This window comes from Hoplias malabaricus, chromosome Y (assembly GCF_029633855.1).
Source record: "Hoplias malabaricus isolate fHopMal1 chromosome Y, fHopMal1.hap1, whole genome shotgun sequence".
NCBI classification, from domain to species: Eukaryota; Metazoa; Chordata; class Actinopteri; order Characiformes; family Erythrinidae; genus Hoplias; species Hoplias malabaricus.
Window position 1 is genome coordinate 25,108,204 of NC_089820.1, and position 11,379 is coordinate 25,119,582.

The 11,379-nt window shown below is 45.7% G+C and overlaps 1 protein-coding gene across 1 annotated transcript in view; it reads left to right on the forward strand.

Moving 5' to 3' along the window:
• Window positions 1-195, forward strand: part of LOC136678918 (transcriptional activator MN1-like) — a 24,821-nt gene extending 24,626 nt beyond the window's left edge. The window contains exon 2 of the mRNA XM_066657107.1: window positions 1-195. This exon is cut by the window's left edge and continues 1,154 nt beyond it. The gene's annotated coding sequence lies outside the window, so the exon portion shown is untranslated.
• The last annotated feature ends 11,184 nt before the right edge of the window (window positions 196-11,379 follow it).

Genomic DNA, 11,379 nt, shown 5'->3' on the forward strand with positions numbered 1-11,379 from the left:
GGAGAAATGTTTTCGCTGTGTGTTAGGCAATCTTGTAATCTTTAAAACAAAAAACAAAAAAACAGCTTCAGTTGACTTTGAATCTCGGAGACACCGTAGACGGAGGGCAGCGGCTTCGCAGAGGTCTTTTTTTTTTATTTCTTAGGTTTTGTTGTTTGGTTTATTTTCTTTTTTAAAAATAATATGTAAAGTGCAGTTGTCTGTTTTCCTGCATATTGTATATATATGTATATGTTTTATTGAGTAACTAAATAACAATAAATATGATGTTAATGGTGAAAGCAACTGCTGAGGTCTCCATTGTTACTACAAAATACAGATGTAGTTCTGTAGTCCTTTGTTGCTCCGCCCCCTTTCCATGGTCAGAACCCCCACAGAGCAGATAGACTACGGTTCGGGTGGTGGATCATTCTCAGCGCTGCAGTGACACTGACGTGGTGGTGGTGTGTTAGTGTGTGGATCAGACACAGCAGTTGCTGCTGGAGTTTTTAAACCCTGTGTCCACTCCTTCCTACGTCAGACTCATGTGCAAATGTTCCAGAATGTCCACAGTTTTATTTCTTGATTTTCTACAGGGATGTCTTGCTGCACAATGACGCTAAAAGGCCAGTTTACGCCGTAGGCTGCAGAAGTGCTGTCTGCCGTTGTGAACGTTTATGCTACAGTCTACAGTTGTACTGCCAGAACACTAGGGCTGTATCTAAAATACCCCAAAACTCTCACTGTAGTGGTACCCACAAGGGTCCGTATTCAGTGCCTTCAGTTAAGGAACACAACTGTAATTGTCGATTTTAATATTGTGCTGATTACATGCGCCTCATTTCATCTCCAGGACTTTTACTTTGTTCTACACTGAAAGATCACAGAGATCCCCCTCTCCTTCTGGAGAAGAGAATGTAATGAACCTTTAGGGAACACAACTGGACTCTAACACCACTGCTGTACCTTGTACTGCTACAGTACTTTTTTAAATGTATTTTGAGTGTGTATTTAATCCACAGTGTAGTGGTGTATTAATATTATTTTAATAATCCATGGGTTTCAGTGTTTATTGAGTAGGGCGCTGTTTGGCACAGAGCAGATGTAGTGTACATTCGGTGCCTTGTCAGAAACAAATACAAAGCCATCTCAAGCCATTTCCCTGTGTTTTTCCCACCTCTCACAGGGAGTTTTATATTTCTGGATGTATCCATATTGTTCTGTGGATCTACATTTTTATTCCTTCAGTGACGTCCCGGCCGATGCCTGAGGAAATGTGGTCTCTGTAGTTTGGAGAAGAGAACTTATTCCCGGATTAGTTGGGGTCTGTGATGTTACATAGTTACATTTCTGGGGAGGTTTGAGTCAGGCTACGTTTCACAGCCACACAAGAGCTGGGTGAGTGTGTGTGAGTGACTGGGTGAGTGTGTGTGAGTGACTGGGTGAGTGTGAGAGTGACTGGGTGAGTGTGAGAGTGACTGGGTGAGTGTGTGTGAAAGACTGGGTGAGTGTGTGAATGACTGGGTGAGTGTGTGTGAGTGACTGGGTGAGTGTGTGAATGACTGGGTGAGTGTGTGTGAGTGACTGGGTGAGTGTGTGAATGACTGGGTGAGTGTGTGTGAATGACTGAGTGAGTGTGTGTGAGTGACTGGGTGAGTGTGTGAATGACTGGGCGAGTGTGTGTGAGTGACTGGGTGAGTGTGTGAGTGACTGGGTGAGTGTGTGAATGACTGGGTGAGTGTGTGTGAGTGACTGGGTGAGTGTGTGAGTGACTGTGTAAGTGTGTGAATGACTGGGTAAGTGTGTGAATGATTGGGTGAGTGTGTGTGAATGACTGGGTAAGTGTGTGAATGACTGGGTGAGTGTGTGAATGACTGGGTGAATGTGTGTGAGTGACTGGGTGAGTGTGTGAATGACTGGGTGAGTGTGTGAATGACTGGGTGAATGTGTGTGAGTGACTGGGTGAGTATGTGAATGACTGGGTGAGTGTGTGTGAGTGACTGGGTGAGTGTGTGAGTGACTGGGTGAGTGTGTGAATGACTGGGAGAGTGTGTGTGAGTGACTGGGTGAGTGATTATGGGAGTGACTGGGTGAGTGTGTGTGAGTGACTGGGTGAGTGTGTGTGAGTGACTGGGTGAGTGTGTGTGAGTGACTGGGCGAGTGTGTGAGTGACTGGGTGAGTGTGTGTGAATGACAGGGTGAGTGTGTGTGAGTGACTGGGTGAGTGTGTGAATGACTGGGTGAATGTGTGTGAGTGACTGGGTGAGTGTGTGTGAGTGACTGGGTGAGTGTGTGTGAATGACTGGGTGAGTGTGTGAATGACTGGGTGAGTGTGTGAATGACTGGGTGAATGTGTGTGAGTGACTGGGTGAGTGTGTGAATGACTGGGTGAGTGTGTGTGAGTGACTGGGTGAGTGTGTGAGTGATTGGGTGAGTGTGTGAATGACTGGGAGAGTGTGTGTGAGTGACTGGGTGAGTGATTATGGGAGTGACTGGGTGAGTGTGTGTGAGTGACTGGGTGAGTGTGTGTGAGTGACTGGGTGAGTTTGTGAATGACTGGGAGAGTGTGTGTGAGTGACTGGGTGAGTGATTATGGGAGTGACTGGGTGAGTGTGTGAATGACTGGGTGAGTGTGTGAATGATTGGGTGAGTGTGTGAGTGACTGGGTGAGTCTGAGTGACTGTGTGAATGACTGGGTGAGTGTGTGAATAACTGGGTGAGTGTGTGTGAGTGACTGGGTGAGTGTGTGAATGACTGGGTGAGTGACTGGGTGAGTGAGTGTGTGAGTGACTGGGTGAGTGTGTGAGTGACTGGGTGAGTGTGTGAATAACTGGGTGAGTGTGTGAATGACTGGGTGAGTGTGTGTGAGTGACTGGGTAAGTGTGTGAATGACTGGGTAAGTGTGTGAATGACTGGGTGAGTGTGTGTGAATGACTGGGTGAGTGTGTGAATGACTGGGTGAGTGTGTGAGTGACTGGGTGAGTGTGTGAGTGACTGGGTGAGTGTGTGAATGACTGAGTGAGTGTGTGAATGACTGGGTGAGTGTGTGAATGACTGGGTGAGTGTGTGAGTGACTGAGTGAGTGTGTGAATGACTGGGTGAGTGTGTGAGTGACTGAGTGAGTGTGTGAATGACTGGGTGAGTGTGTGAGTGACTGAGTGAGTGTGTGAATGACTGGGTGAGTGTGTGAATGACTGGGTGAGTGTGTGAGTGACTGAGTGAGTATGTGAATGACTGGGTGAGTGTGTGAATGACTGGGTGAGTGTGTGAGTGATTGTGTGAATGACTGGGTGAGTGTGTGAATGACTGGGTGAGTGTGTGTGAGTGACTGGGTGAGAGCTATGCATTGTTTATAGTGTAGATTCCACGCAGAAGCATACATTTGCCTTAAGAAATGGTGTTCATAATGAGGCATTAATACAGACTTGTGTTTTTAGGAAACTTCCACATCTGTGTGGAGCTCGGGACAGGGAAATGTCTGTAGAACAGTGGCCGGCAGAACTGGACGCCTCTCGTTACATTAACTCACACTGGAAGTTCGGCTCTGAGGTTCCCATTTCCGTGTGTGTGTGTGTGTGTGTGTGTGTGTGTTTTCAGTTCCCCAGTCTCTGGATGGTGCCGTCCTATAAATACTCAGCCGTGTTTGTTCAGAGGAGATATGCATCTTTGGGAAAATACCACAATGTTGACTTAAGATGGTACCCCAGCACCCCCCCCCCCCCCCACACACACACACACATAACTCCCATCTATTAAACTGCATCCCCCACCCTACACACACACACACAAACACAAAATCTTGTATCTGTACTTAACTTAACTCTAACCTCAACCCAACCTTAAAATGTAACAATTACATTGTGTCGACCAGCTGCTGGACAAGTCCCCACAATAGGAGTGTGTAAACGGGTTTAGTCCTCACAATGTCAGAGTATATCCCTGATACACACATGCTCAGACTCTCTCTCTCTCTCTCTCTCTCTCTCACACACACACACACACACACACACACACACATCTAAAGAAAACCCTGCTGGTGCCCACAATCCTCCCTTTTCTAAACATACTGAACTTTTCAATGAAGGAGAGTTGAATGCCACAGCTTTGTGTTTGTGTGTGTGTGTGTGTGTGTGTGTGTGTGTGTGTGTGTGTGTGTGTGTGTGTGTGAATGAGAGAAGGTGAGAGAGAGAATTTGTTACGCACTGCATTTGTATCAATGGGGGTATGTGCTGAATTGGCTTTACTTAGGCCCTGCTGTCACCAGCAGGGTCAATTTAACTGAACTTAGTGGATAGAGAGAGAGAGAGAGAAAGAGAGAGAGAGAGAAAGACAGTGAGAGAGAAAGAGGTGGAGAATGGATCCTAAAGGCAGTCACAGTCCTTTAGCAACAATAGCGCTCACAAAGCCCTCCAATAGATTTGGACGCTGAATGAGACTTTTATCCCTGCTCTATTCCTCCGAGATCCAGGAGCAGAAAGACGGGGTGAAAGGAGGGGAGAGAGAAAGCCGTGTGCAGCGACTGGCTGAAGAGGAGCCCCTGGCGGCTCCCTCGCGACGTCTGGAGTTGGCCAATAAACAGTGGAAGCACATTACAAAGTCCAAAGTGTGGACACCTGCTTATCTAACGTTTCCCCGGAACTGAAGGACATTCACCGAGAGTTGGTCCCTCGTCACGGCAGTGAGTCTCTGCTTTTCCTGGAAGGCTGTACACGACATGGTGGAACACTGCTGTGAGGATTTGATGGCATTCAGCCGCATAACTTTATTGAGGTCAGGTGCTGATGAGTTCTGCCCTCCAGCTCATCACTTCAGAGAAGGCACCTCCACTGCCCAATGTGTGTGAGTGAGTGGGTGAGTGTGTGTGAGTGACTGGGTGAGTGTGTGATATTGTCCACTGGTGTGTGTGTGTGAGTGACTGGGTGAATATTTGAGTGACTGGGTGAGTATGTGAGTGACTGGGTGAGTGTTTGAGTGACTGGGTGAGTGTGTGAGTGACTAGGTAAGTTTGTGAATGACTGGGTGAATGTGTGAGTGACTGGGTGAGTGTGTGAGTGACTGGGTGAGTATGTGAGTGACTGGGTGAGTGTGTGTGAGTGACTGGGTGAGTGTGTGAGTGACTGTGTGAGTAACTGGGTAAGTGTGTGAATGACTGGGTGAGTGTGTGAATGACTGGGTGAGTGTGTGAGTAACTGGGTGAATATGTGAGTGACTGGGTGAGTGTGTGAGTGACTGGGTGAGTGTGTGAGTGACTGAGTGAGTGTGTGAATGACTGGGTGAGTATGTGAGTGACTGGGTGAGTGTGTGTGAGTGAGTGTGTGAGTGACTGGGTGAGTATGTGAGTGACTGGGTAAGTGTGTGAATGACTGGGTGAGTGTGTGAATGACTGGGTGAGTGTGTGTGAGTGACTGGGTGAGTGTGAGTGAGTGGCTGGGTGAATGTGTTTATGTGTGACTGGGTGAGTGTGTGTGAGTGGCTGGGTGAGTGTGTGTGAGTGACTGGGTGAGTGTGTGTGTGGATGACTCGGTGAGTGTGTGTGAGTGGCTGGGTGAGTGTGTGTGAGTGACTGGGTGAGTGTGTGTGAGAGACTGTGTGAGTGAATGGGTGAGAATGTGTGAGTGACTGGGTGAGTGTGTGAATGACAGGGTGAGTGTGTGCGAGTGACTGGGTGACTGTGAGTATGTGAGTTACTGTGCGAGTGTGTGAGTGACTGGGTGAGTGTGTGAGTGACTGGATGATTGTGTGAATGACTGGGTGAGTGTGTTTGTGTGTGTGACTGGGTGAGTGTGTGAATGACTGGGTGAGTATGTGAGTGACTGGGTGAGTGTGTGAATGACTGGGTGAGTGTGTGTGAGTGACTGGATGAGTGTGAGTGACTTGGTGAGTGACTGGATGAGTGTGAGTGACTGGGTGAGTATGTGAGTGACTGGGTAAGTGTGTGAGTGACTGGGTGAATGTGTGAGTGTGTGAGTGACTGGGTGAGTGTGTGAGTGAATGGGTGAATATGTGAGTGACTGGGTGAGTGTGTGAGTGACTGGGTGAGTGTGTGAATGACTGGGTGAGTGTGAGTTAGTGGCTGGGTGAATGTGTTTATGTGAGTGTGTGTGAGTGGCTGGGTGAGTGTGTGTGAGTGACTGGGTGAGTGTGTGTGAGTGGCTTGGTGAGTGTGTGAGTGACTGGATGAGTGAGTGACTGGGTGAGTGTGTGAGTGACTGGGTGAATGTGAATGACTGGGTGAGTGTGTGTGAGTGACTGGTTGAGTGTGTGAATGACTGGGTGAGTGTGTATGAGTGACTGGATGAGTGTGAGTGACTGGGTGAGTGACTGGATGAGTGTGAGTGACTGGGTGAGTATGTGAGTGACTGGGTAAGTGTGTGAATGACTGGGTAAGTGTGTGAATGACTGGGTGAGTGTGTGAGTGACTGGGTGAATGTGTGAGTGACTGGGTGAGTGTGTGAGTGAATGGGTGAATATGTGAGTGACTGGGTGAGTGTGTGAATGACTGGGTGAGTGTGAGTTAGTGGCTGGGTGAATGTGTTTATGTGTGACTGGGTGAGTGTGTGTGAGTGGCTGGGTGAGTGTGTGTGAGTGACTGGGTGAGTGTGTGTGAGTGGCTTGGTGAGTGTGTGAGTGACTGGATGAGTGTGAGTGACTGGGTGAATGTGAATGACTGGGTGAGTGTGTGTGAGTGACTGGTTGAGTGTGTGTGAGTGACTGGGTGAATGTGTGAGTGACTGGGTGAGTGTGTGAGTGACTGGGTGAGTGTATGTTCCTCCTTTGCGGCCGATGTCTCCAGGTCGGCTTTGGTCCCACAGCGACACAGAGCAGGATGAAGTGGTTAGAGAAAATGAAATGGTAAAGACGCTGATTTGTGGTAGAGAGTGTGTGTAAAGCTTTGGAGACTTGTGTTCACTCGCAGACAGACGAGACTGCGCTCACATTTCTGTAGTAAGCAGGATTTATGACCCCTTTATTAAAGCTGAGTGGCAGAGCTGCAGAAGTGGACTGTAGACAGCTTGATGGCTGCTGCTCTGTGAAGCATTACACACTCATCTGTAACAGTTCACTCTTTGTCAATGGGATCTTTTTTTCTCTTTACACATATACCATGTGTCTAAATGTTTGTAGGCCCAATCATAATTATATATTTTAATATATACACCGCATCGCTTGTATAATCTCCTCAGAAAAGCATGGCATGACGAAATGCAGCTCAGGAGAGCCATGCCCAGGGCCAGATGTTGGCTGGAAGGACCGGGCCTCAGGGGCTGGGAAGTGAGTTCTCTGGAGTGACAGAACCATGTCTAAAACCCCTGGATGAGCTGCAGTGCCAGAACTAATCATCAGACAGCTGTATCAGACCTGGCTGAGGTTTAAGTGTTGGAATGCCATTAACATCCTTTACAGTCAGTTCAGAAGAAATATAAGTGCATAAGTAATGTAAGGAAAGATCTATGTACGTATGCAAATGTGTGTAAAACAGTGTGTACAATGTAAAAACTGTAAGTAGTATATTGTTTTTAATAAAATGTCACCCCCCCCTCTCTCTCACACACTATCTCTCTCTCTCTCTCTCTCTCTCTCTCTCTCTCTCTCTGTCACTCAAAACTGACCTCTCACCTCTCTGACCCCATGGTGAGCCTTGATATGGGAACGGTTCTCCCACCACTGGGTGAACAAACAAAACTCTGTGTGTGTGAAAGAAAGTGAGAGAGAGTAAGAAAGTGCATCTCTCTCTCTCTCTCTCTCTCTCATACACACACACACATTCCCAGAATTAGTGGACTAAAACCTGCAGGTGGCAGGGCTCTCTTAATATCAGATCAATACATGTGCAGAGAGAGAGAGATAGAGTCAGAGAGAGGCAGAGTGAGATAGAGAGAGAGAGTGAGAGACAGAGAGTGAGACAGAGACAGAGTGTGAGTGTGTGTGTGTGTGTGTGTGTGTGAGAGAGAGAGAGAGAGACAGAGACAGAGTGAGAGAGAGAGACAGAGAGTGAGTGTGTGTGTGAGAGAGAGAGTGAGTGAGTCAGAGACTGAGTGAGAGAGAGTTAGAGTTAGATCATAATGATCTGTAAAACTGTAAAAAGGTAGGACGCAGCATAGGAGCTTATAGGTGATCCAACCCACTGCAGAACCTTATGGCACTTATCCACTGTATGCTCCCTACTCTACTTGATTCTACTCTACATTTCTGCTCCTCCACCAGGTGAATCAGGTCCTGGTTCTGGAAGCGGGTTCTTGTTTAGTGGCTGTTCTCTCGTGGTTCAGAGCGAGTCGAGTAGGGACTAAACCGTGGCGTCTAAACCTTGCAGAGCGCTGATCGTCCAGAGAGAGTCGTCACTCTACGCCACGCAACGCAGACGACCAGCACCAACTCTCCATCTGTAAAATCTCCAGCTGCAGCAGAGATCACGTTTGTTTTTATCCGACTCACGACAGCAGCTCGTAAAATTACGCCGTGGTTTTTTGAAGAGGTTCAAACGCTCCTTGGATCGGTGGCCGACGAAAGAATCCAGCGAGAGCTGGACGCTGCAACAAGGAAGGAACAAACTCTACTGATCTGTCTGAACTGATGACGGAGCTGTGTTCAGTCCCAAACAACAACAACAACACGCCAATACACCATGAGTAAACACCAGTTAACGTTACCACCGCCGTTGTTGTGGTATCTAAAGTCTGCTGTTCCCATTAGAGACAGGGTTTTGTGACATCACCAGATAAATTTGGTAGGTTCGGGGTAGTGATGGTAGTGGGAAACAAGCCCGGTACCAGGGACCAAACAGAGAGTAGAGTTGAGTACAGCTGAATAGAGTAGGAACCATGCAGTGGAAAAGTGCTATTATTCTACCATGCAACAGTCTGGAATAGGGCCATCAAATCCTCATATCAATGATCTAACAAAATTAAATTCAACATGCTTAGAAACAATAAAAAAAGTCCATTAGAAGGGTTCACCATGGTGTTCCTAAGTGGGAGCTCTGGTTTCTCCAGTACAGTTCCTGTTGACTGCTATATTATTTAAGGTGGTTGCCCAGGTGATTTTACTAAAGGCTCAGGTTTACTAAAGTGTCTCTATGTGGTATCCCAGGTGGTTGCTAGGGAGGAAGTTTTCTGATTGAGTTTTGATCTTTTCCAAATATGTGCTATGGCAGTTGCTAGGGTTTATCCAGGTGGTTGCTAAGGTTCCTCATGTAAGTACTATGATGCTATGGTGTTGCTAAGGAATTTCTAGGTGGTTGATATAGTAGGTCACATATTGGTATATTGGTGATTGCTAGTGTTTTTGGAATGGTATTTCATGTGATTACTCATACATTCCAGGTGTTACCTCTGTCCATTGCTATGGTATTTCAGGTGCTATGTTTCCCCAGGTTGTTGCTAAGTAGGTGCTATGCTGTTGCTAATGTGTTTTAGGTGTTTGCTATGGTAACCCAGGTGGTTGCTAGGGCAGTTGCTATTGTATTTCAAAGGATTGCCAAGGTATTCCAGACAGTTGATCTAGTAATGACTGTTTCTAGTAGTTGCTAAGGTGTCCCTGGTGGTTGCTAGGGTGAAGCTAGGTGGTTGCCATAGACTATGGTAGTTACTAGGTTGTTGGTAAATGGTTGCTATGGAAACCTATTAGGTTGTTTGGCTGTTACTAATGTATTTGTATCATTGTGACATATAAAGCATGCACATCTGTGTGAAGGAACCTGTCTCTCCATCTTCAAAACCCTATTTCTAAACACTTTCACTCCCTCTTTTTTTTAGATGTTGTAAAGTGACCTTGGGTTTGTGAAAACTGCTATGTAAGCGTAATTAATTATTATTATAGTAATTATTATTATATACTAATAAACATTTGGGACAATTACTGCTGCTAATGGGGAACATAACGCGGACGAGCTGTGTCCATAAACTTTCGAAAGGCCATATTAAGGCTTCATCCGTTCCACCCCAGCATCCAGACTTGTGTCTGTGGACTGGAAAGCTGTGCGGTTGTATGAGATCGGGTTTCTCTTAAGGTGGAAAGTCTGTGGGCAAGACCTTAACTTGATCTGAAGAGGGGTGGGGTAGTGATGAACAATACCAGCCACTGTTCTCAACCTGCCTTAAACACACACACACACACACATGCACACAAACACACAGCCTGAGGTCAAATAGGAGGAGACATGCCATTCCAACCAGACCTGGGCGTTGTAGTGTGTAGGGTACAGCAAAAAAATAAATAAATAAATAAATAATACGCACCCCAATACACCCACTATACACTGGTAAAACTGAACTGCTTAAAATTTCAGCAGCCGCCTGTCTGTCTGTCAAAGTACCACACTGTGACTGCTGTAGCATTTAAGGTGGAATTTAAAATTCAGTGAGAAGCCAAAGCCTCAGTATTAAACAATTTAAAGCGGAATGGAAAATCTGAATAAGAAATCAGGATACAACCCCTGCAGCACATAGGGTGGACAGGGAAATTCAAAAGAAGTCATAATCCAAATGCTGCACCGATTAAAGACAATGTCTATGATTGTGGGGAACTGCTGTTCTCTCTGATTGGTTTACGTTTAGAAGCTCAGCATCTTTTAAGGTGGAATGGTGTGTTTGAGGAGAAAAACAACTGTTTGCACGTGGCACGTGAACTCATCTGTAAGTTTTTATTCACTGTTTGAATTACCACAGAAACTCATTTGTAACTCAAGTTGTTTAGTTTTGTGTGAACAGACTGGAGAGCTGCGGAAGTGAGGAAACATCTACTGAATTTTTGATTAAAATCATGAACATCTCAGTAAACAAGGAATGTCCCTGGACGTTCAAAATGGGTCTAAAAGTAGTCTGTCCGTCAAGGACATGTTTTAAACGTCAATGGATGTCCAAAATCCATCTTAATAAGTTAGTTAAGTGGTGACCAATCGATAACGTCAGTGGACGTCCAAAACGCGTTTTATACAAGTAATTTATTTTGGGACCAATTAATAACGTCAATTGACCTCCAAAATACGTCTAATAGTCGTCTTTTCAATGTCTGTATTTGGACGTCTTTTCAACTTTCATTTTCAACCTTAAGAGAATGTTGATTAGACGGTAGTCATTACGTTATTTCAACGTTGAATCAACGGCTAAATGTTTACTGGGATTGCTTTAAAGGTTGAATAGAAAATACGAATAAAAACCAGGATATGACTATGGCATCAATTACTGAAGGCTGTAAAATTCAAATAAGATGTCAATATGTAAAATCTATATCATTTAAGGTGGATGGCAAAAAAATAAAATAAAATAAAAAATAACGTAAAATAGCTTAAGAAGCCAGTAGGTGAATACTTCAGCAGTTAAGGTGGACCATAATATTCACTTGAACATTTCTGTTAACACAAAGCTGTGGGTATTGTCTTACAGTTATTCTCCATATTTCATG